Source organism: Propithecus coquereli, unplaced genomic scaffold (assembly GCF_000956105.1).
Source record: "Propithecus coquereli isolate 6110/MARCELLA unplaced genomic scaffold, Pcoq_1.0 Scaffold251, whole genome shotgun sequence".
NCBI lineage: Eukaryota > Metazoa > Chordata > Mammalia > Primates > Indriidae > Propithecus > Propithecus coquereli.
The window spans coordinates 1,650,632-1,656,136 of record NW_012148075.1 but is presented as its reverse complement, the minus strand read 5'-3'; the positions used below and the strand labels follow the sequence as shown (position 1 = coordinate 1,656,136).

Here is a 5,505-nt window from a genome sequence, read left to right as displayed (position 1 = left end):
ATAAGGGACTTGAGCATCTGTGGATTTTGTTATCTGTGGGCAGTGCTGGAACCAATTTCCTACTATAGATACCCAGGGGACTACTATGTTCTGATCCATTACGTTAGTATCTCTAAGTTCATCCGAGCCTTACAATTAAACTATTTACTTGATTTCTCAGACATTTTCCTAATTTGAGGACAAATTATTATTTGTAAGACTATATTTCTGAAAGCTACTTTGATTTAACACAGAATCTCACAACAGCTTCAATTGTCGTCTGTCTTCTTAAAACATACTTATAACTTAATAATAATGGATTTTTTTGACTCATCTTCCTTTATGTATGAATGAAAAAAAGGGAAAATACTCAAAGGGCTATGAACCCATATCGTAAGAAGTGGCCATTAGAAAAGTCATGATAATTTAGTGCATATTAGTTACGCTGGAAATAGGAAATGGGGCTTTGCATTGATGTCTTGGGTATTACAGAGCACAAGGGGTCAAATATAGTAGTCCATAAAAACTAAACTATATACTAGTCACACACATTTTCAATCACATAAAAGATTCAGATCAGAAATAGACAGAATCTCTAAGAATTCCACATTCTTAATAGAGAACCAATGTGCTCAGGGTCCTGACATAGAAAACAGCTGGCTCCTGCCAGAGAACTGCCCTTTAACACACCCAACCGCACTGTGAGCTTTTATAGCTTTGAAAATTTCGACACAAATATTTTACGACTCCTTCCCTTCACCATTTGTCTCCACATTATCATTGCTACTGTCTTGCATAGCAGTCCTTTTATAAATCTGCCCTAAGGCTCCTTCCATCTTGTTCCATTTCCTTTCACCCATCTGTTCCATAAGGAAAAAAGGTTAATATATACCAGGGAACCCATCTTTGCCTTACTTTATGATGATGGAATTCCCTATGGAGACCCTTTGCCCCTTTCCACAAAAAGAGGGAAGTAATTTTATTTTCTCTAAAAATCACCATCCCCTACTAGGACACATGGAAAGCAAAGAGTTGTGCCATGAATTGTACAAAATTCTTTGAGAAGAATCCCACCCTGCACACACCCTTCTCTTTAATGATGACATTCTTCGAAGGTAAAGTTAAATTACACAACTCTGCAGGTGTTCAACCATTACGGGATACTTCTTAAATTGTATGCATAAATAAAGCAATCCTAAGATTAGTACTTATTCAAGTAAATTTGTAAAAATTAAATCAAGTTTGAAAAACTGTTTCAAACACCTTCTTCATTAAAGATTTCCCTTAAATTGGCCGGGCGCTGTGGCTCACGCCTGTAATCCTAGCACTCTAGGAGGCCAAGGCTGGTGGATGGCTCAAGGTCAGGAGTTCGAGACCAGCCTGAGCAAGAGCGAGACCCCGTCTCTACTAAAAATAGAAAGAAATTAGCTGGAAAAATAAAATACATAGAAAAATTAGCCAGGCATGGTGGTGCATGCCTGTAGCCCCAGCTACTCTAGAGGCTGAGGCAGAAGGATTGCTTGAGCCCAGGAGTTTGAGGTTGCTGTGAGCTAGGCTGACGCCACGGCAGTCACTCTAGCCCGGGCAACGGAGTAAAACTCTGTCTCAAAAAAAAAAAAAAAAGATTTCCCTTAAATGTGTACAATGACATACACTGCAGCATTTGTAACAGCAGAGACTAAAAATACTATAAAATGCTAAATATAAAGTAATGTTAAGTAAATTATGTCATATTCATAAAATACAACTCTATGCACCCATGAGAAAGAATGAAAAAGGTTTGTACTGATACGGAACAATCTCTAAAGATATATGGTCAAAAAGGAAAAAGTAAGGTACAGCATGGTGTAGAGACCATACAATTCCTGGTATAAAAAACACCACACGCCGGGTGCGGTGGCTCACGCCTGTAATCCTAGCTCTCTGGGAGGCCGAGGCGGGTGGATTGTTTGAGCTGAGGAGTTCAAGACCAGGCTGAGCAAGAGCGAGACCCCGTCTCTACTAAAAATAGAAAGAAATTAATTGGACAACTAAAAATACATAGAAAAAATTAGCCAGGCATGGCGGCGCATGCCTGTAGTCCCAGCTACTCGGGAGGCTGAGGCAGAAGGATGGCTTGAGCCCAGGAGTTTGAGGTTGCTGTGAGCTAGGATGACGCCACGGCACTCTGGCCCAGGCAACAGAGTGAGACTCTGCCTCAAAAAACAAAAAAAACAAAAAAACCCAAAAAAACACCACACACATATGTTGGGACAAGGAGGAAAAATGTCACTGGGAGGATGTACAAGAAACCAGTCAGCAAATACCTGCTGGGGTGAGGAAACAGGACTGGGATAGGGCAAGATTTATACTATTATACTACATAACCTTTTGTACTATTTGGATTTTTACCATATAAAATAACTTATTATAAATAAATGAACCCTTAGATAAATACGAAATTAAGGTGGTTCCATAAACAGAAATCTCTCTAGAAAACATTAAGCATATTGGGGGAAAAGGAACTTTTTTTTTTAGCAAGATGAAGCATTTTCCCAAATATCACCTTTGCTGAACTTTACAATCCACACCTTCCTCCTCAAGCTTACTTTATACTAAACCCAGTTTAGCTTTACTTAATTTGCTTTGTTTTACACATTCCCACTTAGAATAAAAACCTAGCATAGTGAGTTTATTTTAGTTATATAGCTGGAATTTGATTGCTTTCTTTCCCATCTTGGGTTCATGGCTGAAGGCCTATGACAAAAGGCAGATTAAGAAGAGAAAAGAAGCCAAATTTACTTAGTAAGTTTTATGTGACATCAGAAACCTTCAGAAATGAAGACTCAAAGAAACAGGGAAACAAACCTGTGTATTTTCACGTTTAGGTTTGATGAAAAAGTGGATAGTTGTAAAGTATGATTGGACAGATAGGGTATGATAATGGTAATAAACTGGGTAGAACTTGGTAAGGCCCCTTTTTCCCCCAGATTCTTCTCTGTGTCCCTATGTCTTCAGAGATAAGAACGTTCCTTTCATCCATGTGTAGAAAAGGCACCTCTTGAATGAGGGTCTTATGACCTGTTTCAAGGGAAACAAGTGGGAGAAGGTCAGAGAATGACCTTCCTAGGTTTTATAACCTATTTCAGGGAAGGGGAAGGGACTCCTGCTTCTGCTGTTTTCTCAAATGCCAAAGCGCCATACTTTGAGGGTAGCGTGTTCTGAACCCCACCAGAAAGCATTGCCAGGGATAAAGGAGGACACTTCACAAAGATAAAAAGGTTAGTTCATCAGAAACGTAATATGGCATAATAAGAAACATATTTGGTTTTTGTCCCTGTTTCTGGCAGAGCTCCTAAAAACCCCTGGAATTTCCTGAGTGAAAGGAATGTCTTTTGTTGCTCATAACCAGCCCCCTATTAGCATAACCACACCCAACTTTATGCTAATGAAGCAATTTAGGGTAGGGGCCCCAGATAGCCTCAGGATGGGGCTGGTCAACAGAAAGAAGGAGTGATTAAAGAGAAGGCTGGAACTTTCTGCTCCTCCCACCAAACTGGGGGTAGAGGGGAGGTAGGCTGGAGATGATGCGCTATAAAACTCTTGAACTAGGAAATCTGATGAGCTGCCAGGTTGGTGACTGCATCTACATGCTAGGAGGGTGGTGTACACAAGCTCCATGGGGACAAAAGCTCCTGTGCTTGGAACCCTTCTGGACCTTGTCCTATGTACCTGTTCATCTGGCTATTGATCCGTATCCTTTAAACGTAGGTAAAGTGTTTCCCTGAGTTCTGTGAGCCATTCTAGCAAATTATGAAACTTGAGAAGGGGGTTGGGGCAGCCCTTGATATATAGCCAGTCAGTGATAAGTATAGGAGGCTCAGAATTGGACTTGGCATTTCAAATGGGGGCAACTTTATGGGATTGTGCCCTTTAACTTGCAGGATCTGATGCTAACTCCAGGTATATAGGTACCCATATATATAGGTATATATATATTCAATTCAACATTGAATTAAATTACAGGATATTTGGCCGATGTCCACAGAGTTGGTAAATTGGTTGGTATAGGAAAAAACCCACACATCTTATGTAAGAAGTGTTCTATTTGAGTGTGTTGAGAAACTGTCTTCTACAGTCATGGTATGTGCCTAATAATAGGACTTTCAAAATACATGAAAGAAAAATGGGCACACTTAAAGGGAGAAATACATGACTAGTCTATCATCATAGCTAACTATTTTAACACCCCCCCCAACAACTGATAGGCATGAACAACAAAAAATCAGTATAGACATGGAAGATCTGAATAATACTATTAGCTATGATGAGTTAATATTTATAGAATAATATACTCAACAATTGTAGGACACACATTCTTTTCAATAGTATATAGCTCATTCACTAAGATAAACCATATGTGGGCCATAAACTGGGTCTCAATAAAGTTAAAAGAATTAAAATCATACAAAGTATGTTCTCTGATCTCAATGGAATTAAACTAGAAATCAATAAGATATCTCAGAGACACGAAAGTATTTGGAAATTAAGCAATATGCTTCTAAATGATCTACATCAGATATGAAATCACAGAAGAAATTAGATAATTAAAATTGAGTGACAATGAAAACACACACAGCAAAATTTGTGGGAATTGAGATTCAAAACATAAAAGCTTGCAGAAAACCCTGTGCTAAGACAATGAAAAGACAAGCTACAGACTGGGAGAAAACATTAATATGCCACATATCTGACAAAGAACTAAGTACCTAAAACACTCTCAAAATAATTACCTCTAAATAAAGTTTAATTAAAAAAAAAAAGCACACCATGTCAGATGAAGTAATAAACAAAAAAAACTATTAGCCAGGAGTAGCAGCATGCACCTATAGTCCCAGCTACTTGGGAGGAGGAGAAGACAGGAGGGTGCTTGAGCCCAGGAGTTTACGGTTGCAGTGAGCAATGATGACACCACTGTACTCTGGCCCTGTCTCAAAAAAAAAAACAAAACCCTAGAACAAAAAAAAAAACAACAAAAAAACCAAATTAATTTGTGGGATGAATTTATACCTGGGCTTAAAGGGAAATGTTTAGCTTTTAAAAATGTTTATAATTAGAAAAGAAGAAAGGTCTAAAACAAATAAATATAAGCAGCTAAAAAGAGAACAAACAAACTCAAGAGTAGTAGAAGAAAAAAATAAAGGTAAGAGCAGAAATCAATGAAATAGAAAACAGACAACAAAGGAAGAGAATGAAGTAAAAGTTTATTCCTTGAAAATATTCATCCAATAACTAGACTGGTTAGGGGAAGGAGGAAAAAAAAAAACCCACAAATGATCAATACCATAAATGAAAATGGAGAGCTAACTGTAGATCCTACAGACATTAAAGATAAGGGATTGCTTGGTGTCGTGCACCTGTAGTCCCAGCTACTCAGGAGGCTGAGTCAGAAGGATTGCTTGAGCCCAGGAATACAAGTCCATCTCAGGCAACATAGCGAGACAAGACCTTGTCTCTTTAAAAAAATAAAATAAAATAAAATAAGGG

General features: G+C 38.4%; 1 protein-coding gene across 1 annotated transcript in view; it reads right to left on the bottom strand.

The window, feature by feature from the left end:
- CNOT10 (CCR4-NOT transcription complex, subunit 10) overlaps positions 1–5,505 on the bottom strand; it is a 99,602-nt gene that overhangs the window by 32,751 nt on the left and 61,346 nt on the right. The window lies entirely within an intron of this gene.